The following is a 26,408-nucleotide window of genomic DNA, read 5'->3' on the forward strand; positions in this document are numbered from 1 at the left end:
AGCCATCCGGATGTCTGGACAGTCCTCTAAAAAGAGCACAAGTCCGGGTAAATCTGGACATCTGGTAACCCTAGGTAAAATGGTGTGGAGTTTGACTTTCTGTTGCCATAGATCACTTTGGGTATTCTTATAATGCTACTGCAATTTGCTTATTTTCTTAGTTATATAAAGTACCTCCTTGGCTCTGGGGCCTTCCTATTCTGTTTGCATCCATTAAGCTGTTGATTGGTGGTATGATTCCCGGAGCAAGGTTATTGTTAGAGAATAACACGGTGACAAAATTCATCACCGTTCCCGTCCCCGCGGATGTCCGCGGGAAACCATCTTCATGTCATTCTTTAAGGAGAGAGGGAAGAATCAGAGTATGAATGTCCACAACCACTGGCCCACAAGCTTTGCTTTGAAGAATGCTGGTGTAGAAGGACTGAGGTTGAAATAGACGCTAGAAAATGACATAGGATTATTTCCCGCGATTATCCGCGGGGACGGGAACGGTGATGAATTTTGTCACCGTGTCATTCTCTAGTTATTATGTGTGCTAATGGGCGTAGCTGCTTTGATCGGAGATAGCGCCATTAGAGATAAGCAGAAGATATGCTGCAACAGCATTTTTTTCCCCTCAAGACCTTTTGTGCTAGACCTTTCCTGGAAGAAGACTAAACCTCTGTGGTTTGTGTACTATAGTGGATAATTTCAGTTGGGATGGATGACCAGCTCACAATTAAGTGTACCTAATGGTACTAGTTGAGTTTGGTTCAGAGCAGTGTAGGAGTGTTACTCTAAAGAATGGTGTGGTGTGGAGATGTTACTTAGAAATATATGTGTGTTTTGGAGAGTGTTAGTTGAGTTGGATCTTGTTGGTTTTCTTGGTCGCTTTACCTTTTGGCTATTGGCAAGGATTTGCAGTTCTGTCCAGAGACGTGGATTAATTTGGTAGTATTTTATGGAATTATGCAAAGAAGAGTGCTAATAAGCACAGCCTTTGGCTTGCATCTTAGACATCACACTGAGTGGCGATGCGCCACTAAATGGCTTTACGTTGCTGGTGTGTCAGGGGTGGAGCAACTCTCCTACGCCAGCTTGACTCTCCTTGCTTAGCAACGTCCCGAATCGTGTGCAGGCAGCTTCCAATGGCAGTGGAGCTGCTTGAGTTGGGGCTTTAAGTCCAGATTCAAAATTGGAGCCGCTGCAAGGATCCTTCAATGACATCATGCTGTTGCTGCATCAGGGCCATAGCGACTATCCTACACTGGCCCGATTCTCCTTGCATACGGATGTCCCGGCAGCCCCTGAAGGCAGTGGAGCTGCCTAAGTTGGGGGCTTTAGATCCAGATTCAAAACTGGAGGCACTGCAGGGGTCTTCCAATGATGTTGTGTTGCTAGTGCATCGGGGGCTGAGTGACTCTCCCAAACTCTTCTCACTCACCGACATCATGGATCATGTGCAGGCAAAATTTAGCACCCGCTAATTTCCTTAAAACACGTTAAAAACACATTAAACCCTAATGATGCTTAATGTTAGTAATCTTTATTTAAGCATTCATTTATAGGGAGTGTGTGACACAGTGGTTAGAACTAAAGCCTCAGCACCCTGATGTGGGTTCAAATCCCATGCTGCTCCTTGTGACTCTGGGCAAGTCACTTAAACCCCATTGCCCCTAGGTACCTTAGGAAGAGTGTGAGCCCACTGGGACGGATAGGGAAAAATGCTTGAGTACCTAAATGTAAACCACTTAGATTATAAATGGTATATAAATACTTTTAAAAAATAATAAAATTTAATGGTATAGTTATGAGTATCAATTGTCAACCCAGGTTATTAGTAACTAGGTTTCATTGCTAAAATAGCATGAGTTAGTGGTAAAATAACTTATATTTTAAATAATATAATTCTTCATTTCTATTTGGAATATTAAAGACTACTCTGAAATTGAAATGCAATGAACAATGGCCAACTTTAACTAAGTAGATATGAAGGTTGTCAGAGTCATTACTGAATTGCCTGTAGCTTTAATGGATTGGACTTATATGCAATTCCATCTAACCATTTTCTTTTAATGTTTGAAAATTGCCATGTTGACAAACTGGGATTTTAGACAGGTATGCAAACGATGGTATTATCCCAGTTGGACTTTTGTAATGAGATTTATTTAGGAATACCCTCTGTCCGTGTCAAGGCTCGAATAATGGTCAAAAATTCAGCGGCATGGATGTTTATGGGAACGTCCCGTTATGAACATATTTCCCCCAATTCTGAAAAGATTACATTGGTTGCCAATCCATTCTCAGATTCAGTTTAAAATCTTGAAAATTGTCCAGCAGGGAATCTACGGCTCCTTGCCTGACTATTTGACAAAATGCCTTTCATTGTATAAACCGTCCAGAGCACTGAGGTCAGACATGGGCAGAATGCATACAGTGCATTATGAGCGGACAAAGAAATCATGATTTTCTATTGCTGAGCCCTTTCTCTGGAATGCCCTAACGGGCATATTGAGATTTTGTGGCAACCAGCTACATTTTCGAAAACTATTGAAAACTCATTTTTTTGCTCATGCATTTTTACACTAATTGTTCCCTACATTGAGCAGAATATGTAATTTTGAGACAGTGTATGATAAAATGTCTAGTAAGTTACCTCTTTTATTCTTGTTCGCTGGAAGAACTATGAGACTTGTGTGTTTTAAAGATTATGTATGTTGAATTGTGAGCTGCTTTGGCTAAAAGCGGAATACAGATATTTTAAATAAATAAACAAATAAATAAATGTGTCATTGAAAATATGAAGCTTGTCATATATGCATAGCACATATTAGGATAGTATCACTAGTTATGCATATACATAATGCTGCAGTAATTTATATGTAGTATCGATATTATGACAACTAAATTAAATCATACCTTGTGGTATCTGTCAATTAATAATGTAATCTACAAAGCAAACTAGGTATGAGGATTGTAAAACAAATGTGATCAGTTATATCTCCTCAGATCTCTCCCATTTCTGTACTACTCTAATATCACATCATTGTTGAACAGTTACAACTCCCTACTGAATGTTGCTGAGGCCTGAATTGAATTATATAGAATGTTTACATTAGAAACATATATCCCCTCAGGTGACCTACCTAGAAGTTACCACAGTGCACAACTCAGAAATACCCTTCATTTGTCTGATTGTTTTTTCCAGCACTCTCATTTTATATTAAGTAGAGAGTCACTTGGAGTTCAACTCATTAACGAAAGACCATACTGAACCGTACTGCTAGACTCTACTTCTCAATATTGCGGGTTAGAAATGAAAAGCACTTTAGATGAAATGGAATGATGAGTCCCAGTCCAAAGCATGCATTAAACTATTGGAAGACTAGATTACTTGTAGGCCAATGAGGGAGAAAAAAAGAAGGAATTCAGAGGGCAGTATCAGATCCATGACCACTGCACAAAGGTAAATGTATGGTTTATCTACCTTTCTTTATGTCTGGTATTCAGTGGTCATATCCAACTACTTCTTTATTTAAATTAGAACTCCTATTTAGGAAATGGAAACTTTTAATTCCACAGTAGTTAAATATTGCTACAATTTGATCCTGTCTCTGGTATGCCTGTGGACCCTCTTGGCCTAACATTGAGTTGTCTGGCCAAAATATATCCATTAATTGACAGATAATTTTTTGTTAAAGCACTTATGAGGTTGGCATCTAATGCTCATCACATAATTGCTTTTGAGTTTCTGTAAACTGTTTCAATCTAGCAGTATTAGTGGGCTAATTCTAGAGCAACAGAGATGAAATAGAAAAGATATTTCAGTTATCAATCAAAGTTTTGATTTGTATTTCATTTTGAAGGTTGGAGGAGAGTTCAAGGATAGAGCAAGAGTGTGATATAGTTTTATCAGAATAACTTAGTATATCTTTGGTAACCTTTCAAGAGTTATCCTCTCTTTATTGAGGAAATATTAAATTAGATCAATAAAAAGGTACAGTCTACAACTTGTTTGCTGATGTTAGTTATTTTAAACAAACTGAACAGGCAAGAGTTGATATAGCTATGTGTATGTGGCTATGTGGCCACAATTTGTTTTACTTGGCCAGTGACCCTTGACAGCTGAAGCCAAGAGATTTGCAAAGTCAATGCAGAAATCAGTGAACTATTTTAATCCTCTGGGCTGCAGAAATTAAAAACATGCTTCTCTGAGGAGCCCATTGGACCATCATTTGGTCTCATCAACGATCTACTCTATGCTAGCCCAAATGAATCAGCTGGGGGCATATTTCTCCGTTTCCTTCCCAATTTGTTGCCTTCTGTCTTGATTGTGAAGATCCTTAGGTTTCAGCTATAAGTTTCCAGCTCCTGTATTTCATCCTCAGTGAACCAGCTAGAAAGAGTGGTGCCTCCTTGGCATAGCAGGGTTATCCTTTTGGTGAACCCTAGGCAAATATACAAATTAAAATTCCCACAAATGGAGTCCTACATGGTTCTGACTGAAGAAAGAAATGGATAGGAAAGGAAGCAGCTCACTGACTCCTCCTATCAACTGGGAATTGGGAATGATAGACAGATTTCTGTTGGTAGCAATGGCTGTGATCCCCCTCCTCTTCCTATATTCTGTCACTAGCTGACATACCAAGGTTAAACTCTGCCTTGTAAGCCATAGAATTAGCATATACAGTATGAGAAGGTGCTTCTTCTTAAATATTTAAGCCCTAGGCAAGTGCCTAGTTTACTTATCCTACCATGAACCTTGACAAAAGGATAAGGAAGAAGCAGGATCGTGGCCTACTTTCTTGAAAACTTTTGACAAGTTATGTATTTTGTGCTGAAGTTTTAAAAATATTTCTAGTATGTCAAATATTTGACTAATTTGTTGCATGCAAAGTATGCTATCAATTAAAAACTGATGTATACTTTATATACATCAGGAAGATACTCCTGGAGTTCATACAGATTGAATAGAAAGAACAGTATTTACGATGTTTACTAATCTTACAACTAAATAAGCTGTTATATTCTAGTTGTTTTACTTGAAAGTTTTGTGAGATGTTTAGCAATACATTATTTTCACAGAAAAATTTGTAATTGCATGTTGCCTTATGTTAAAGATTAGAAGTGACCCCCTACAGATAGTGATACAGATGCTATAAAATCATACATATACCTGAGACTTCAGAAACGTTTAATATCAATATGCTTAAATAAAGAGCTGATGAAAAAAAATACATGTAGGGCTATTTTAAGGATACAATTCATGCAGTATTAATTATTTTTATTCTTTAGTTCACCTTAGTTGACAAGCTAATATCAGTAAAATACAGTCTTGAAGGAGAAATAGCTGTCATGTTGTTCTGTTGACCAGTAAACATATACAGGGAAAATGGTGACCTTTAAATACATAAACACAAAACTTGAGACTAGTTATCCTTCATGCTTCAAAAAGCCTACCATCACCTTCCATGCTAAACCATTACTCAGAGTAAGAATTGGGCCCTCTTATCAACATATGTTCTGACATATAATTACCAGCTGTGTGTTGCTATAAATTTTAGGTAAAACATTCTCCAGGGTGGCTATAATATCAGAAGTACACTTGGGGAATACCATAAGACCCTTGGTTTCCATAGCAACAGGGCCAGTTGTAAAATTAGAGTCTGGTATACTGTAAGTAAAAATATTGAGATTCTTTGCAGTAATGTGTGAAAGAGGTCATTACTGCTCTCTCAATGTCTACATTTATTATTAATGAACTTAAGAGCAATATGTGGAAGCAAAACAGCACAATTGCATAAAAAGTCATAATTTTATTATTTTGTAATATGAAACGTAAATTTGAGCTGTGATGGAATTAGTCTTTGTTTCAGCTAAATAGCAACCTCAGAAACTGGTTTTTTAAAATGTTTACATATTCAATCAGTACTAGACAAGTGGAGGGTGATTTTTTTTAAGCATTTTCTGCATGTAAAAACCCACTTTACAGATGGGAAAAGTCTTTTATAAAATTATGTTGCCACACACATGTATAAAAATATGCACATAGGGAGTGTACTTCTACTTTTATGTGAACTGAAGGTGTTCCTAGGAAGAATGGATGTGGAGCTGTGATGTATGATTGCATTTTATATAATAGGCACCTACATATTTAGGCCATTTCTATAACTGGATACCACAATTTAAATACCCAACCCAAAATTCTATAAAGTCTACCTAAAATTATGCACCTACATTGGCAGATACAATCCCATGTTGCCTTTATAAAATCAAACTCTTCCTAATAAATTCCACAAAAATATAAAGCTTAAAAATCCACCATATGAAATGTCAATTACAAAACTGTAGCAAACAGTGCAACGTAACAAATTTAAAAAATATTGTCAAGAGACAATCAAAAATTTCCCACAGTATAACCACTAGTCCCAATGCATTATGTATTAAATGTACTACCTTGTTCTGTACTGTATGAAGTCTTTTAATAATAGAATCTTTGCCACTAACATAAACTACATTATAATAGTCAATATAAATCAATATTAAAAATTAAAGTATAAGTCAAAAGGCTGCTTGATAAAAATTAGCTAATACTCTCCTCAATTTTCTCAGTAGTCTAAATAGCAGAGGGAGTGGTTCCATGTGCAAGCTGTATTCAACTTGAATCCCTAATGAAGGAAATAAAGGAAATGAAGGAGGAGGTTGCAAGACTGAGAAGCATCCATGAGAATGAGAGATAAATCGATGAAATGGTTCATGAGGCATCAAAGATTTCTAGCAGTGGGGAAGAAGAGGCCATGCTGAGGGAGGACAGCTGGACTGAAATTACATGACCCTGCAAGATTGATACTGTGATTCCACCTGCCCTTGAAGAACTGATATGCATCCCTGTAAATGGAGGAGATGAGAGCATCCCAGGAAGAGGAAAGATCTAAGCTAAAAATCCCCAAAGTTCCTGGATCTGGGACCACTAGGAGTCATAAGGTAGTGGTAGTTGGTGTTTCCCTTCTTAGGGGTACAGAGGTGTCCATCTGCAGACCAGAAATAATGTCCTGGAAATATGCTATCTGCCTGGTGCCAAAATCCAAGATGTTACAGAGAACTTTCCAAGACTCCTCAAGCCTAATGACTATTATCTGATGCTGCTCATCCATGTTGGCACTAATGATATTGCTAAGTACCCTTCCAAACAAATCAAAAGTGACTTTGTGGCTCTGGGAGAGAAGGTGAAGCAGTCAGGTATGTAGGTGGTATTCTCACTGATCCACCCTATCTAGGATAAAGACCAGGGCAGAGAAGCTTGCATCCTGGAGATGAATATGTATTTGCAGGGATGGTGTCATCAAGAATGTTTTGGCTTCCTGGACCATGGGATGATTTTCTGGGGCTGCTGAGCAGGGATGTTGTGCATCTATCAAAGAAGTAAAGAAATATCTTCAGCAGCAGACTGGCTATTACAATACAATTCAATCTGTATTTATATACCGTCAAGGAATTGTCTAGATGGGAACATCTGTAGGAAATAGAAAAGCAGTGGACAAAACTGAAAATAGCTATTGTCTGGGCATCAAACCATTTTGTAAGGAAAGTAAGTAAAAGTAAGAAGAAAATAAAGCTGCTTTGGTTCTCAAAAGTAGTAGCTGAGAAAGTAAGAAAAAAGAGGTTAGCTTTCATAAACTACAAAAGATCACAGAAAGAGGAAGACAGCCAAAAATATCTGGAAAAGTTAAGAGAGACTCATGGAGTAGTCAAGAAAGCAAGGATACAAATGGAAGAAAAAATAGCTGGTACAGTAAAACAGGGGGCAAGTCAGTTTTTTATAGATATATTAGTTATAGGAAGAAATTCAAAAGTGGCATTGTGAGATTCAAAGGTGAAGGGGATAAATATGTAGAAGGTGATAAAGATAAGGCTAAATTTCCTAATAAATATTTCTATTCTGGGTTCACAGCTGAAGTTCTGGGATTGAGATTGCAAAAGAAAAATGTAAATAGGGATGGAGGTGTGATAGACCCTGATTGATTTTCAAAGGATTGTGTTCGAGAGGAGCTAGCTAAACCAAAGTTAGACAAAGCGATGGGACTAGATGGTGCACATCCAAGGGTACTGAGGGAAGTTCTGGTGGTTCCGCTGACTGACCTTTTCAATGCTTCTCTAGAGTCGGGAGTAGAATCAGAAGACTAGAGAAGTGCAGATGTGGTCTCTCCATAAACATGGAAGTAAGAAAGAAGTAGGGAACTACAGTTCAGTAAGTCTGACTTCTTTGATAAGTGAATTAATGAATTGTGATGTTTCTGGAATCCAGTGGATCTGAAGTAACATGGATTCAAAAGAGGCAGGTCTTGTTAGATTAATCTGATCAATTTTTTGAACTGGGTGACTAGAGAATTGGATAGAGTGCGCTAGATTTGGTGCATTTAGATTTTAGCAAAGACTTCAACAGTGTTCCACATAGGTGTTTAATAAAAAAGCTGAGTGTCCTTGGTATGGGCCCCAAAGTGACAGACTGGGTCAGGAACTGACTGAATGGAATGCGACAGAGGGTAGTGATCAATGATCACTCTGAGTAAAGGGATGTTTCAAGTGGTGTGTACCAAGGTTCGGTTCATGAACCTGTTCTTTTTAACATTTTTGTAAGCGATATCTGAAGGGCTGTCAAGTAAGTTTTGCCTCTTTGCAGATGATACCAAAATATGCAATAGAGTAGACAGCCCTGAGAGTGTGCATAATTTGAGGAAGGACCTAGTGAAGCTTGAAGAATGGTCTGAAATTTGGGAGCTAAGATTTAATGCTAAGAAATGCATTTAGACTGCAAAAACATGAGAGAATAGTACAGTTTAGGAGGTAAAGAGCGTTTGTGCAAGAAAGAGGAGTGGCACTTAGATGTGATGATCTTAAGGTGGCCACACAATTATGTAGTCATACACCATAACACTCAGGTTCACACATAAAGAGCTATAAGGGAGTTCAGACTTCCACTCAGTTCATACAATACTGGTGGTGGTATTCTTCATTATTCCCTTTATAGTTTTCAGGTTTTTCTTTCAATTTTACTTCAATTTTATCCACTTATCATTTAGTTATCTTATTCATCTTAACTTATCATTTCATTATGACATAGCTTTTATCGTTACAGGTTCCCCTTCCTGACGCGTTTTGCCTGTCTTTATCAAGGTTGGGGGAACTATTAAAAAAGCCAAAATGGAAATAATTTAATTATAATTCCTAAAATACAGTTCAATCTCTTAAATAAATTCATCTAAGATCTACAATATAGTTATCATTCCTAAAATACTATTACGTGAAGTCTAACTTATCCTTCAACATCAGCCACTGGCGATCCAAAGATGGCTGTGGCGTTCTCAAAGAGCGTTTAAATGGATCCCCCTCCCATGACATCACCACGGTGCCGTAGCACCTAGCAAACAATGTAAACATAGTTTAAAGAGACACTGAGACACAATCAGCAGTCTACCTGCGCCATCCAATCCAATGTTTCATTCAGGCCACTAGGGGCCATCATTTGAAGTTCAAATATCCATCTAAGTTCTCTGAGATTTAACGTGCGTTCTATATTGCCTCCCTCCCACCCAACCATAATAGCATCTAATACTCTACATTTTAAATGTTTACATACCCTCCAATGGCGAACCAAAGGAGATACTTAACTATGAGTGTTCACTCTAGATTTGTGCTCTGTTAATCTCACTTTAATCGCACGGGTGGTCCGTCCTATATATAATTTTGGACATGAGCACTGAATAAGATATATGACATGATCTGAGTTACAATTAGTCTGATACCTAGCAGTATACATTGTGCCTGTAACAGGATGAATCCAACTCTCACCTGCCATTGTAAACGAGCACCATTGGCATTGCCCACATGGTAAGTGACAACTCTTAGAGCGGACCGCATAATATAGTGACCCACACTTTCCTCTTTATGTGTGAACCTGAGCGTTGTGGTGTATGACTATACAATTGTTTGAACGGAATTGATTTATAGAATTGTTTGAGGATGGCTTAAGGTGGCCAAACAGGTTGAAAAGGTGATGACGATAGCTAGAAGGATGCTAGAGTAGAGTGGGAGATGTATGGCCAGTAAGAAAAAGGACGTATTGATGCCATTGTATAAGATTCTGGTGAGATCTCATTTAGAATATTGTGTGCAATTCTGGAGACTACACCTTCAAAAAGATATAAACAGGATAGAACTGGTTCAGAGGAAGGCTACTAAAATAGTCAGTGGTCTTCTAACTCATATGGAGACAGATTTTAAAATCTCAATATGTATACATTAGAGGAAACGCTGGAGAGGGGAGATATAATAGAGATGTTTAAATACCTATGTGGCATAAATGCACATGAGTCGAGTCTCTGTCATTGAAAGGATGCTCCAGAATAAGAGGAAATAAGATGAAGTTAAGAAGTGATAGGCTCAGCAGTAATCTAAGGAAATACTTTTTTACAGAAAGGGTGGTAGATTCATGGAATAGTCTCCTAGTAGAGGTGGTGGAGACAGAGACTGTCTGAATTCAAGAAAGTGTGGTGAGAGTAGGAGATAGTGGATACTGAAGACTGGGTGAGCCATTTGGCCTTTATCTGCTGTCATGTTCTCTGTTCATTGCAGAGTCGTGCTTAGCAGTGCCTAACTTAAAACATAGGTGCCTGTAATGCAGACCAGGGTTTTACAGTCCTACGTTATAGGCACCTAAATACACCTACTTTGGTGTTAAGTGCCGCTATGCGCCTTGTGATAGGCATCTTTCTTTTGAAGAATCATACCTCCCAATCATGTCTCCCAATTAATTCTTTTTTAAAAATTAGGAGTTTGTTAAAGCTCATAATTCAAGCCAATGTACTAATTAAGTTAGGTGCCTAACTTTAGGTACCTCTTATAGACTTTCCCTCAAATAAGGTAATGATTCCTCTTATTCAGTGTTCAAAAACAGATCCAGTTACAATAGTAGAAAGAAATATGAGGTTCTGGAAGTCTTTAATTCAAAGCATTTGGGAAAGTTGGAAAAAATAAAACAGCTCTTAGGGTGTTTCTGATCGAATACAGATATGGAAGCTCATTCATAGGGTTAGGACTGAAACACTATAATAGGAGGTTCAAATGCTTTCCAAGTAATCCCACTAGATTAAAGTACAGCCAGCAGGTGTTACTGTGAACAATGAAGTGTTCTCCAAAGAGAACAAGGTATGAGGGGACTGAATAAGGAGAGATGGAGGCCTGAGAACTGTATCTGATGACACAGGACCAGAACAAAGAAGATTCTATAAGGTGCAGGAAGCCAGTGTTCATTTTGAAAGAGAGGGATGATATGGTTAAATTTCTTTTGACAATAAAAGTGTTGTTTTGGACAAGCTGTAATCTTGTAGCTGGGTGTTGGAGAGTCCTAAGAGGAGATGTGATATGTGGGCTACAAGGTTGGTCAATAAATAAATAAAATATGCAAAGAGTAAGGATAAAAGATTGAGAAAAGAAGCAAAATGCTTTCCTAGCAATGGCCCACAATTCTGGTAGTATGCACTATTTTCTAAGAGTCTGTAATATTAAGAAATAGTTCATGCATCAGTGAAATATCTTTCAATAGTACATACTCATCTGACAGAGTAGATTCTTATCTCAAGTGCACACTCATCAAATAGTGTACAATACTGTATATTGCAAAGATGATACGTGATGAATTTTTAGATTTTTCCCAGCTATTTTTGGTTCCTAAGAACATAAACCAACATGGGTTATGTTATTGATATTTCCCATGTTGTTCCAAATAGTCCATCCCCTATACACATTTACAGCCATGCAATTTTATAAGCTTTATAAAATTACCTCCTCAATACATCATTTTTAAGTTAGTGGGACTAAAAAAAAACCTAGAGATGAGTCGTATTGTATGATATCCTTTATGACAATAGAAATATCTTCTATATTTCTGAGCAATAATTAGTTGAAATTACTGGAAACAATTAGGAAATTGATGTCGCTCGCTGTTATTACCGGGGAAGGTAAATGGCTTTGGTACTTTATCATATTAATTTAATTACTATTAATTACCAATTTGTGGGAGTTAGTTCAGCTAATTTCAGAGCAATTTAAATGACCTAAAATCTGCTGAAAGGATGAAAATACCCAAGAAATAATGTAGTATGTATAATAAGTAGTTTTATAAATTGAAATGGTTTATTTTGTAAATATGCACAACTGAGAATGAATTTTGTCAGCTTTTTATGTATGAACATGTCAGCTTGTCACAGAAGAAGACTAATTATTTGGTTGAAGTGATAAAGTACAATTTCTTTCCACAAAAGGCACATCATACACTACACAGCACATTGAAAGCTGCCCAATGCTAGAAAAAATAGCAGTGTTTTAGTGGCATTTAAACTGCAAAGCCCCTTTTATAAAAGCTATTTGTGAAAGAGACCAGATTGCTAAAAACCTTTGCACATAGGGATAAATTGTACAAAGGTCACCAGAAATATGGGTGCCAAGGACCGGATTCTCAAAACGACGCCATTCGAAGGTGCTTGTAGGCATACCAATGGTGCCTAAGTCATTAACGACGTGGTAATTGACCATGCAGTTAAAAACCAATTAAAAACTAATTAAGGAAAAAAAGGCGCTCCAAGGTGCCTACACAAAAGGTACTTGAATTGTGTCTACATTAATGCTTACCAGTGCCGAATGTCAAAAAAGGCGTGGTTATGGGCGGGGTTGATGTTCAGCACCACTAAGGGCTCCTTTTACTAAGCTGCAATAGCGTTTTTAGCATGCACTAAACCCGTGCTACGTGGCTAGAACTAAAGCCAGCTCAATGCTAGCGTTAGCGTCTAGTGTGAGCGGCAATTCTGCGCCCGCTAAAACCACTTTCACAGCTTAGTAAAAGGAGCCCTAAGTGTCATTTTATGTCAAAGATAAGCGCTGTTACTGTAGGCTTGTAGAACCCTGGCCTACATTTCTGGTACCTACCTTCGACACAGACCCCAATTCTCAAAACGGCGCCATAGTTTGAGTGATATGCGACGGCATCATTTTTTCAGGAGCTGGATGATTCTGGTGCTGTTTTGAGAATCTGGGCCTAAGTGCCAAATATGTAACGGTATTTGCATGCAAAATTGCTATTATGTATAGAATACGGCATAAGTCAGTATGTACATGCTTCACTTTGGGTGCATATCAAAGGCTGGTGTAAGTATTGGCACCTAAATTTGGCTGTTGTGCAATTCCAGTAGTTTTGGTTGTTGTGCTACTCCAGTAGTTGGAACCTAATGACAGTGCCAGGCAGACTTCTACGGCAGAAATATCAAAGAAAAATAAAATTGAAAAAAAGACTGCTGGGTAAACTGGATGGACCACACAGATCTTTATCTGCAGTCATTTACTATGGACTCCTTTTACAAAGCCGTGTTAGCGGTTTAACGCGCGTAATAGTGCGCGCTAAACTGCCGGCTGTGCTAGACACTAACGCCAGCATTGAGCTAGTGTTAGTTCTAACCACATAGTGTGGGTTTAGCGTGCGCTAAAAAGCTGCGTGCGCTAAAACCGCTAACGCGGCTTCGTAAAAGGAGCCCTATGTTACTATTCTGTAACTTAAGTATGCAACTGCAAGATATGATGTGAATTTTTGATCTTTGCAGCTGCTCCTCTTAATTTATTTTTTACCATTCTCCTTATGCTATCACAGTCTCCTTTTTTAAAGTTAAATGCTATTGTATTGGATTTCCTGTGTGTACTTACTCCAGAGATTTATTTTTATTAAAGATTTTTAAAATATATTTTGAAAAAATAGCAATCTAATAAAACAGATTAAGAAAAAAGAAATAAAATAATTGTTGAGACTTCAGCACATTAAATATAATTTTTTATGAAACAAATTCCATATCATTGCTAAAATGAGCAATATGAGAGAAGAGTACAAAGAAAAAGAAGAAAAAGAAGAAAAAGACAAAAGATATAAAGAACAATTCCCTTCTATCAGCTTAATTTCTATAAATACTGCCATATTATGATCACTGTTTTCAAATGACCCCAGCACCATTACTTCCCACAGCAAATCATGTGCTCCACTAAGGACTAGGGCCCAGATGCACTAAAGCTAGCAATCGTCGCTAAACCTGTTTTGACAGCTTTAGCGATAATCACATTTGCTGACCTGATGAAGAACTGTGTGGTTTTCTGCATGATTGCTCATTTCCTGATCCAACCATGCAAATAAGCTCATTAATATTGAAATGCCATGTAAACTAGCAGAGCGATTGATGCTCTAACATGGCTTCCTAATGCACAAAAAAAGTGATCACTTTTAGTGATCCCAAAAAAAGTGGTCAAGACCAGTTGCTTACCTGAATAACCTTAGTTTATCCCTTTTTTTCTTATTGGGCACAGATGCTGTGCATGTTACACATGTACAATATCTACCCCATAAAAAGAAAGAAAAAAAGCACACACACCCTGCAGATGACAGCCCTCCCTGAAGAACCGGCACTGGCATTCGAACCCCCTCCCCCCCTCCATGGTAGCGAAAATGGCAGGAGGAATGCCCACTCCCTCCTGCCATGCTGACCCCACCCTCCCACTGAGCAAAAATGGCAGGAGGAATGCCCACTCCCTCCTGCCATGCTGACCCCACCCTCCGACTGAGGAAAAATGGCAGAAGGGATGCCCACTCTCTCCTGCCATGACTATTCCCCCCAGTATGAAAAAAATATGGTGACTCCTCCCCCCCCCCCCCGCATGAAAGAAAATTGGCAGGCGGGATGCCAACCTCCCCCTCCCCACACAAGAGAAAATTGGCAGGAGGGAAGCCTACTCCCTCCTGTCAGTGGAGGCCCCCATGAACCATCCTCTCCCCTCCCCATTCCCCATCCCCAAAAAAGGCAGGATGAATGTCCACTCCCTTTTGCCACTGGATGCTCCCCCCAAAACCTGAACCCCCCCGGTACCTTTTTCCATTGGAAGCAGAAGGGAAGCATGGTCCCTCCATCTTCAAGGCCCACCAATCCAAAATGGTGGGCCCACCGATCCAAAATGGTGGGTCTTTCCTCTTCAGTGCATCGTGTGATGCACAAGGAGGAGCCTAAGACCCTGATTGGCTCAGATGCCTAATGCTTATCCAAAAGGGAGGGGCCACAGGTATCTCAGCCAATCAGAGCCTTGGGCCCCTCCCCGTGCATCACATGATGCACCGAGGAGGAAAGGCCTGCCATTTTGGATCAGTGGGGCTTGAAGGTGGAAGTACCGTGCTTCCCTCCTGCTTCCAACAGAAAAAGGTACTGAGGGGTTTGGGGGGAGTTTTGAGAATATCTGGTGGCAAAAAGGAGTGGGCATCACACTCCCTCCTGCCACCAGATGCTCCCCGAACTCCTGAACTCCCCCCCCCCAGTACCTTTTTCTGTTGGACGCAGGAAGGGGGAGGGTTTGGTTCAGGGGGGCTTCCGTTGACAGGAGGTAGTGGCTTTCCCTCCTGCTAATTGTCTCTTGTGTGGGGGGAGTCACCATGGCAGGAAGGAGTGGGCATCCCTTCTTCCATTTTATATTGCACGAGGGGATAGTGTCAGCATTGCAGGAGGGAGTGGGCATTCCGCCTGCCATTTTTGCTGGTGTCAGTGGGGGATTTTTTTTCTTTTTCTTTTTTAATGAGGCAAATATTGTGTGTGTTTGTGTGTGTGTGTGTAACAAAAAAAAGTTTTCCTGCTCTGAGCAGCCAAGTGGCAGGAGGCTGCTTTGGGGGCTTCCCCTGCCAGCTCTGCACATGTGTGAGAGTCACTGATAGGAGAGATTATGATGAACCTCCACGTGAATCATTTGCATGCAAACCTTTTAGTGTATCAATAGCTCTTTTTTAATCAGCCAAACAATCGGATTGGAGCAGACCCACACGGTCTTATTGATCCTCTTTAGTGCATCTGGACCTAGGTCTAGAATAGTTTTGCTTCTTGTCAATTCCTGAATTAGCTGCTGCATAAACCAGTCTTTGATTTCATCAAGGAATTTTATCTCCTTAATAGGTTATCATTTAAATTTGCACTTGAGTATTCATCCTGATTAGGGGGTCTCTCATATCTGTATCCTTCTCCTCTACTGCTAATTCCAGACTCCATCCCTTCCATCTTGCTGCACCATATGTGTGGCGCAGTGGTTGGATCTACAGCCTCAGCACTCTGGGGTTGTGGGTTCAAATCCCGCGCTGCTCCTTGTGACCCTGGGCAAGTCACTTAATCCTCCATAGCCCCAAGTACGTTAGATAGATTGTGAGCCCACCGGGACAGAGAGGGAAAATGCTTGAGTACCTGATTATAAAAACCGCTTAGATAATCTTGATAGGCGGTATATAAAATCCTAATAAACTTGAAACTTGAACTTGAAACTTAGTACATCAAGCTCCATCTCTGTCAATATTCAAATCTAGGCTAAAAGCCCACTTTTTCAAGACTGCTTTTTAAATCCTAACTCCCACTAACCAAGTACCCATGTCTGTTGTATCATTCCCTCTGTGAGAAATTCCCTAACCCTTGTATTTCTGATGATTTGTATTTATTTTCACTGATTATCCAGTACTTCTTACTGTAAACCGCCTCAAACTATTATGGCTTTGGCGGTATATAAGAATAAAATTATTATTATTATTTGTCCTGTTTCTCTATTTTAATTAGATTTTAAGCTCTATTGAGCAGGAATTGTCTCCTACATATGTAATGTGCAGTGCTGCATGCTTTTGGTAGCACTATAGAAATGATAAGTAGAAGTAGTAGACACGCCCCTGATTAAAACACCTTGGGTGATCAATAGGGATGGACATTTATTTGTTACAATATAGGAAACACAAAAATTTCCATTTTATCATTTGCCAATAATAATGCGCACTCCTTCTAGAGGGTGTGCACAATTTTCAAAGAGGGCATCCATTGTGCATGCTGACTGAGGCCCAAATTCTGTATATAGCGCCATAATTTATGTGCACAAATCAGTGTGCACAGTTGATTTGCAAACACAATTTGTTTAACAAGACCAATCGACACTGGTAATTGGCATTAACACCTCATAACTGATGCTAATTGGCACTAATTAGAAGTTAAGTTTACAACTTGGTAAGTGTAGCGCGTCAGTTCTAGCGTGTGAATCTCAAAAGGGTGCATGGCGAGAGGAAGAGCATGAGTGGATTGTGGGCATTCCTTTAAGTTATGCATACTGTTATAGAATATGCCTGATCCACGCATATGTTAAGCACAGGTATTTAGGACGACTGGACCCGTGATCAAGACCCCCCAGTGTCCTCAAATTCCTTATGGTTCAGTATCCCTGAAACTCTCCCACTAGCCCCACTGCAGGACACTGACAGGAGTCCTCCACCTACAGTTTCACTATTACATTTCCAATAGTGAGGCATAGGCAAGCTTTGCAGGATTCTGGCAACAATACAGTTGGAGGACTCATGCTCAGTTTAGAGCAGTGGTCTCAAACTCGCAGCCCGGGGCCACATGCGGCCCGCAAGGTACTATTTTGAGGCCCTCGGTATGTTTATCATAATCACAAAAGTCAAATAAAACAGTTTCTCGATCATATGTCTCTTTATAAATAACAATATTATTATTAAGACAGCCAAAAGGAAAGATTTATAAACTATATAGAGTTTTACCTCATGCAAAACTGCCATTTCTTTAATAAGACATTAACTATTTTTTTCTGAGGCCCTCCAAGAACCTACAAATCCAAAATGTGGCCTTGCAAAGGGTTTGAGTTTGAGACCACTGGTTTAGAGCAATGTCTCTCAAACCTTTTTAGCTCCGGTACACTAAACAGAGCAAATGGTTTTCATGGCACATTATAACTGAAATTATAAAATAGAAAAACCAACAAAACATTAAATTTGAAAGTTATTTATATAAAGTTTTTTAAGCTATGTATAGATAATTGTAACAATGGTGAAACTAAAGTAGCTAGAATAGAATTGCTAATCAATGTGATGGATATGCTTATTTTTGAGTGCAAATTAACTCAAAACGCGACTCGATAATCGACAAGCATTTCATCATCCACCATCTGCAGTTGTTCTTTTTTTTTCGATTTAATTTCTGTCAGAGCTGAAACTCCAAGTTCGCAAAGATAAGAAGATCCACATGGTAACAAAGCTTTGATTTGCTATGTTGCTCAAGTTAGGATAACTACTACATAAAAAAATAAAACTAAGATTACATGCTGTTAGTTTTTCAAATATCAATCACGTCAAAGAATGATACTTGTCTGGGCAGTTGTATCCTTACACACACAGACGCTCACAACATTGACAGACTGTTGCATATGCAATGTACATGTCATCTATTCAAGTGCATACATATAAAGGGAATTTTAAAAAATAAAGTAAAATTCTGGAATCTCTTCAGGGCATACCACTATGCCCTGGCACACAGTTTGAGAGACAATGGCTTAGAGCAGTGGTCTCAAACTCAAACCCTTTGCAGGGCCACATTTTGGATTTGTAGGTACTTGGAGGGCCGCAGAAAAAATAGTTGTCTTATTTTGCATGATGTAAAACTCTTTATAGTTTATAAATCTTTCCTTTTGGCTAAGTCTTAATTATAATATTGTCATTTATAGCTAAAGAGACATATGATCAAGAAAGTTTTATTTTACTTTTGTGATTATGATAAACAAAGCGAGGGCCTCAAAATAGGACCTGGTGGGCCACATGTGGCTCCCGGGCCACAAGTTTGAGACCACTGGCTTAGAGAGAACAGTGCTGCAGGGATAAGTACTTCAGAAATCCCTGCCCCCACATAGAAGCTTCAAACCCTACAAAATTGGTCCTCCAAGTAGCCCTCAGCCCCTGCTCCCTTTCCTCTTTTCATCCTCTCCCAGTGCTATCATTTTGAAGAATGATGTTGCCTTATCCCTAGCAGTACATAATCCTTTCTTTGTTCTGTTTGTCTGTCGGAATCATATCTTACATGTTTAATGTACAGCACTGCATACTGTAGCCTGGATTCTATAAACGGCATCCTGATTGAAGATGGCCTAACCAGCCAATCGAGGCACACATTTTCTTAAAATAAAAACCTCCCGAGGCAAGCCGCCTCCATTGGAGGTGCCTCTGGGAGCCTAGGGAGGCCTGCAAGCTCACCTAAGCTCACCTTGGCCCAGAAGTAGCCTTAGGAGGACCTAGGCAACCGTATGCATCTCCCTAGGCCAGCAGTAGATGTGTACAATGTAGATGCGGCTGCTGAGTTTATTATAGCAAGGGATCTCCATGCCGCAATAAGTTTAGAGGTTGCAGCCATGGCCGCCCGTCCACCCCTGTACATCGCTGTCAGGTGGGATGCCCAATCACTCCTGCTGGAACCCCCCCCCCCCCCCAATGATCGTGGCAGGAGGGATGCCCAATCCCTCCTGCTTGGCACCCTCGAACCCTCCCCCAAACATCAAACGGCATGAGAGATGCCCAGTCCCTACTGCCCGGCATCCCCGAGCCCTTCCCCGCACATTGTGCAGCAGGAGAGATGGCCTGTCCCTCCTGCCTAGCACCCAGTAACCCTCCCCCGAACATCAAGTGGCAAGAAGGATGCCAAACACCTCCTGCTGGAACCCTCCCCCACCTACCCCCATACATCACCGGCAGGAGGGATGCCCAGTTCCTCCTGCCAGAGCGCACCCTGTACAACACCGGCAGCAAATCCTCCTGCTGGAACCCCCCTCCCACCCCCTGAACATCACGCGGCAGGAGGGTTGCCCAGTCCCTCCAGCCAACATCCTCCCACTCATCCTGAAAATTCTCCCCCCCACCAGAATCCCCTAACTCCACCCAAACCCCCAAACCCCACATGGACCCCCCACCCATACCCCTCTAACCTGGAATCATTGGACTGTAATGGCAGGCCTGCCCCTTCCCAGTGCATCATGGGATGCACCCGGAAGGGACTTAAGGGCCTGATTGGAGTGGCCTAGGGGATCAGGCCAACCTGAATCTTAGGCCACTCCCAGTGCATTCCAGAATGCACTGGGAGATGGGCCTAAGATTCAGGTTGACCCAGGTGCCTAAGGCCCCTCCTACAGGAGGGACCTTAAGCACCTGGGCCAATCTGACCCTTAGGTCCCTCCCTGGTGCATCCCATGTGTAGGCGAGCCTGCCAGCCGGACGCAGGCAGAAGCATCTGACCGGCCAACAATTCCAGGTTAGGGGAGTCCTGGTGGGAGTGGGGAGGGGGGTTTGGATGGGGTTAGGGGGATCCGGGTGGGATGAACTTTCAGGGGGTGGGAGGGTGTCAGCAGGAGAGGCTGGGAATCTCTCTTGCCAGCGATGTATGCAGGTGGGGGAGGGTTCTGGGATTGAGCATCCTTCCTGCCGCGTGATGTTTGGGGGGTGGGGTTCCGGCAGGAGGTACTGGGCATCCCTCCTGCCGGTATTCTTTGTGGGGAGTTAGGACAGGTTGCTGCTAAACTTATCATGGCCTGGAGATCCCTTGCCGCGATAAGCTCAGCGGCAACCCGATTCTCTATCCCGCATCTGTAACATGGACGTCGGTTAGAGAATCAGGTTCTTAGGTGAGTTTATGCGCGATTATGTATAGGATGCCCATGTGTGATTCTCAAAAGCTACTAGGCGGCTTCTGAGAATGTGCGTCCTATACAGAATCTGGGCCTGCATATCTAGTAGTGCTTTAGAAATGATTAGTAGTAGTACATCAAAATATAGAAATCGGGACAAGGTCTAGCGGATTCTTTAAGTGCATGCAGCACTGTACAAAGGGATACAATTGCATAGAAAGTTTAGAAACACTAACATGACTGGTAACTCTTAAAAAACCTTTAGTGGAATGTAGCTTTACATGCAAATGAGCTAGGAGTTTTTCACAGGTTAGTATGTCAGCCCTTTTTGACTTTGCTCTCTCTTGTTTTAATAGTTGACACTTGTTTCTGAGCTTCAAGGTTATCTATTTAATTGTAGCATATTTAGCTCATACATTAGGCACACTATCAGGATCTGTGTTCACTGGCCTCTATTGAACAGCATTATACTGCCATCCTCATCTGAGCCAGTTGCTTAAATACTCAGCTGTGAGTATCTGGTGAAATAACTTTAAATAACTAGATAAACAATGCATCTGCCAACCTAAAGTAATCTTCCACTCAGGGAGAGAGTGGCACAGAATATTTGCCCTTTGTCATTTTGATTTGGGTGCAGAGCTGGACCTGGGCAAAATTCCAGCTCAAAATGATGCTCACTTCAAAGATTCCTAAACTGTCCCAAGGAGCTCATTTTGGCAGTCATCTATTTTGGTTTGGCAAGGCTTCCTAACAGCTAAAGCACTCTACCCTGGCAAATAAAGGCTTCCTCTGTATTTATCATTTAACATAGACTCAATGCTTGCCTGATAATGGAGACAGCATTATGGTTATTTACTTCAGAACTGCTGTATCCTCCCAGAAGATATATATTTTGAAAATTGGCCCGTCTTCTTTAATATATAAAAACTTAATGCAAAAAGGTAATAGCCTTCTGGAGTTTCAGAATTGAATTGAATCTTAAATCATGAGACAAGATGTGTAGAAAAATCTACATAAAACTAATTTTTAAATTAATAAACTTGATAGTATAGAACAGTATGTTATAAATATAACATGATCTCTGAAATATACATGTATTTGCACACTCATTGCCATAGTTAAACTCAGCTTGTTTCTCAACAGATATGAAATACAATTTATATAAATATATTAGATTTATCTAAGCCATCCAAATTCCTTTAAATTCACAATTTTGAAAACAATCAATGATATGAAATATGCTTCCCTAAACATTATGGGGCTCATAATTTAAAAAAAAAAAAAAAAAAAGTTCAAAAAGTGGCCTAAATCGGTACTTGGACGATCAAAAAGACAGATCGTCCAAGTACTGATAATCAAAGCTGGTTTTACACTGCCTCTAAATGCCTAGAGCGAAAAGAGGCATTTTTAGAGGAGGGGAAAGGGAGGGAGGTGGACCGACCTAGACTTAGTCGTACACCAAGTATAACCAAAAGTTTAACAAGGTTGCCCTGTCGGAACTTATACATTTTGACTTAGACCAAGTCAAATCAGGTATAAGTTCCGAATAGGGGCCGCTGAGCTGATTACGGCTGCTGCGATCAGCTCAGCAGCCCCGGCAACCAGCCCAACCCCACCGCAATGATCGCGGCAGGAGAGATGCCTAATCTCTCCTGGCGCGATTGCCATCGCGATTCCCACCCCCCGAACTGACGTGAACCGCAGCAGGAGAGATGCCCAATCTCTCCTGCCAGCACCCCAACCCTCCTGAAAATACCGGCAGGAGGGAGCCCAACCCCTCCTGCTGAGGTGCAAGCCCCCCCCTGACAATACCAGAAGGAGGGAGCCCAAGCCTTCCTGCCAGAAGGTGACCACCACCATCCTCAAATACAGGCAGGAGGGATCTCAGGCCCTCCTGCCCACGGAGCACCCCCCCTGCGACCATCCTGATCAATCTCCTAAACCCCCAATTGCCCCCCCAGCCCCCAAATGGCCCCCTAACACGACACCTCTATTGCACCCCGACACCCCCCCTCAACTTACTTTAAGTTGGACAAACGGACGGGTTCCAAGCATGGCTGGCTGGCAGGCCCACCATACTCTGAATGGCGGACCTAGGGCTTGATTGGCCCATAGGAGGGGCCTTAGGTAACTGGGTCAACCAGTGTTTTTATGGTGTGTACTATACGTAAGGGTGTAGTTTAAGATAGATAGGTGATGGTATTGGTTGTGTGTTTTTACAAGGGAAAAAAGTTTTTGATTTAGATTGCTTTTGATTTAGATGCATTAAGTGCATACCTGTCTCCAGAGCATCAGCACCTAGTATAGGAAAGCCTAGTAGAGCTGCATATAGGTCTCTTAAATAGCCGGGGGGGGGGGGGGGGTTAGTGAACCATAGAGATGAGGACCCAGGTTCATAAGCCACTCTAACCACTACTAACTAAACTAAACTAAACCTTAAGTTTGTATACCGCTTCATCTCCACAATCGTAGAGCTCGGCACGGTTTACAGGAAAAGGTATAGAGAAGGAACTCCAATGAGGGTAACAGGACAGTAAAGAGAAAGTTTAGAGGGACTTAGTATAGCAAAGAGGAGGACATATTTAGATTGTGAGCCTTCGGGAATTTTGCAAGTACCTTTCTTATTTTAATCTTAATGTATATTTTCTGTAAACCGCTTAGAACCTAACGGATGTAGCGGTATATAAGAAATAAATTACATTACATTACATTACATTACATATTACATTTTTGAGAATAGCCAGGTTTTCAGATGTTTTCGGAAAAGTTGGAGGGCGCCCAGATTCCGAAGTGGGGTAGAAAGGTTGCTCCAGAGCTCAGTGATTCTGAAGGAGAGGGATGACCAGTGGCGTACCAAGGGGGGGATAGGGGGGCGGTCTGCTCCGGGTGCAACCCGCCCAGGGTGCAGCCTTAGGGGGGGTGCACAGCCGGACAGGTCCGGAAAATTCCTGGGCTGTGACAGCACTCAGCAGCATCAGCGCCCCCCCTCCGCACGGCACTTAGCGGCATCGGTGCCCCCCCCCACGATGGCATTCAGCGGCATCGGCGCCCCCCCTGCCCCGTGACAGCACTCAAGTTCGGCCTCCTTCTCCCGGCATCAGCAGAACTTCAGATCGGCAACAGGTGCTCAGTCAAAAGCTTCCCGATTCAGCTTCTTGTTTCTGCCCAAGCAGTTCAGTCAGGGGAAGCTTTTCACTGATCACCTGTTGCCGATCTGAAGTTCTGCTGATACCGGGAGAAGGAGGCCGAACTTGAGTTGTGTCGCGGGGCAGGGGGGGCACCGATGCCGCTGAGTGCCATCACGGAGAGGGGGCCCCGATGCCACCGCGCGGGGAGGGGCCTTGCCGATCTTGTTGCCAAAATCAGAAAGGTGAGGGAGAAAGATGGGCCTCTGATGGAGGGAGAAATTGAGAGAAGGGGACAGATGATGGAAGTGGGAGAAAGAGAGAGCAGTGGCAGATGATGGAAGTGGGGAGAAGGGGCAGATGATTTAAGTGGGGAGAGAGAAGAGGGCAGATGATGGAAGGAGAGGGGAAAGAGAGAGAGAAGAGGCAGATGATGGAAGTGGTGAGAGAGAAGAGGGCAGATGATGGAAGGAGGGGAAAAGAGAGAGAAGGGGAAGATGATGGAAGTGGAGAGAAGGGGGGGGAGAGAAGAGGGCAGTTGAAGGAAGTGGGGGGAAAGAGAGAGAAGGGGCATATGATGGAAGTGGGAAGAAGGGGCAGATGATGGAAGTGGGGAGAGAGAATAGGGCAGATGATGGAAGTGGGGGAAAGAGAGAAGGGGCAGATGATGGAAGTGGAGAGAAGGGAGAGAGAGAAGAGGGCAGAGGATGGAAGGAGGGGATAAATAAAAGGAGGGCACATGATGGGGGAAAAGGATTGAGTTAGGGAAATACTGGAAGGGGTGAGGGAAAGAGGTGGCGAGCTGTAGGTAGACAGTAAAAAAGGAAATTGATGAGAGGGTAGTAAGAACATAATCTAGATAAATGCAGAAAATAAATTGAAAAGGAAAATGAGGGAAGAAAAGGATTGCAGAAGAGAGGTGTGGGAGAGGGAAGGAGAGGAGAGAGATGCCAGACCAATGGGGGTGAAAGGAGAGATGGAAGGGAGAGGCATACAGTTTCTGGAAGGGGCATAGAAGGAGAGAAGATGCCATATAGGGCAGAGAGATGGCAGACAGTGGATGGAAGGAAGAGAGTAACAAAAAGATGAGGCAAGCAGAAACCAGAGAAGACAAAGGTAGAACAAAAATTTTCTATTTATTTGTTGCTTTAGGAGACAGGTGTCACTGTTTCTGTAGTGTTGCATTGTTGCAGAATCCAGCTTCTTACTGGTTCAATTTAACCTTTGTCTATGTATTTCTATTTTATCTCCTTTTACAAAACTGTGGAGTGTTTTTTAGCGCTAGCATTGGTGGTAGCAGCTCTGATGCTCAGAATTCTATGAGCATCACAGCTGTTACCACCGTGGCTAAAATCCACACTACAGTTTTGTAAAAGAGGTAGGGGTTAGTTTGTGATGACATATTCCATACTAGGCGAAGGTATTTTCTGTGTTCTGTGTGTTCAAATGACATGGTTTTCTGTTAGGATTGATGGTGTAGGATTGATCTGTACTAGTCTGGCTTGTTTAGTTTTACAATGGGTGTATTGATGTTGTACTGCTCACTGCATATGTAAGATGCTGCCTTTTCCAAGGTACTCATGTGTGACGTGTGGCTTATTACTAAAAATCATGTTTTTCGTACAGATGGAAGGGATGCCAAAAAATGATGGGCCCCAGGTGTCACATATGCTAGGTACGCCACTGGGGATGACCCTAGTTTTCCAGGATGGGATATGCCTTTTAATGAGGGGAAGGATAGTTTGAATTGTTGGATGGCTCTGGTGATGTTAGGATTCGAGGAATTCCAAGATAGAGGAATAAGGGGAGGAAGGATGCCATGTAGGATCTTGAAAGTTAGGCAAGCGCATTTAAAGTGGACCCTAGAGACTACTGGAAGCCAGTGAAGTTTGGACAGGAGTGGGGAGACATGGTCAAATTTACTTTTTGCGAAGATTAGTTTAGCTGCGGTATTCTGAATCCGCTGAAGTTTTTGAAGGCTTTTCTTTGTTAGTCTTAAGTAGATGGAGTTACAATAGTCCAATCTGGAAAGGATGATGGATTGTACGAGGACAGCAAAGTGTTGATGATGGAAACAAGATCTCGCTTTCCTCAGCATGTGAAGGCTGAAAAAGCATTTTTTTTACTACATGTGGATAGAACATGAGCGCCCGCCAAAACCCTACTCTACTGCCATAAGGGCTACTGGGGTTGTAGACCGGTGGGTATAGTGAATTTTGGGGGTATTTAAGGGGGCTCACCATAACCTATAAGGGAGTTCTGGTGAGATGTTTATGTGATACCCTTTTTGTGAAGTTCACAGCAATGCCCTATAAGGTACCCCACTGCTCTGTTGCCATGTCTGGGTGGCCAGTCTATCACAATGCTGACCCCTCCCATATCCAAAAGGTCTTGTTCTGGGCGTTTGGGACTTGGACAAAATTTTGGTCGAGAATATGGTGTAAAGATAGGCGACCTTGTGGTCTGGATGAACAATAGTCAGGATTTCCAGATAGATGATTCTCAAAAAAAAAATTTTAGACCCATGTTGTTTCTGACGCAATGGTGGAGAGAGCTGTGTGAATGGGAGAGGGAGCCTTGATAAAGCCCTTGGAATTTTACGGGCGAAACATGTTGGCGATTGCTGTTCCCTCCCGACTAGCGTCGAACATACAAAGCTAAGTATTCTTAGCATATATTTAAAAGTATATTTAAAATAATAAGTCTTAAAAATATTTATAAAAATATCTATTGGTCCGATGAGGAATGGGA

The 26,408-nt window shown here is 41.5% G+C and overlaps 1 protein-coding gene across 3 annotated transcripts in view; it reads left to right on the top strand.

Moving 5' to 3' along the window:
* The window catches only part of SPATA17 (spermatogenesis associated 17), a 293,753-nt gene that overhangs the window by 265,226 nt on the left and 2,119 nt on the right, over positions 1-26,408 (top strand). The window lies entirely within an intron of this gene.

Source organism: Geotrypetes seraphini, chromosome 3, assembly GCF_902459505.1.
Source record: "Geotrypetes seraphini chromosome 3, aGeoSer1.1, whole genome shotgun sequence".
In the NCBI taxonomy this organism is placed as follows: Eukaryota; Metazoa; Chordata; class Amphibia; order Gymnophiona; family Dermophiidae; genus Geotrypetes; species Geotrypetes seraphini.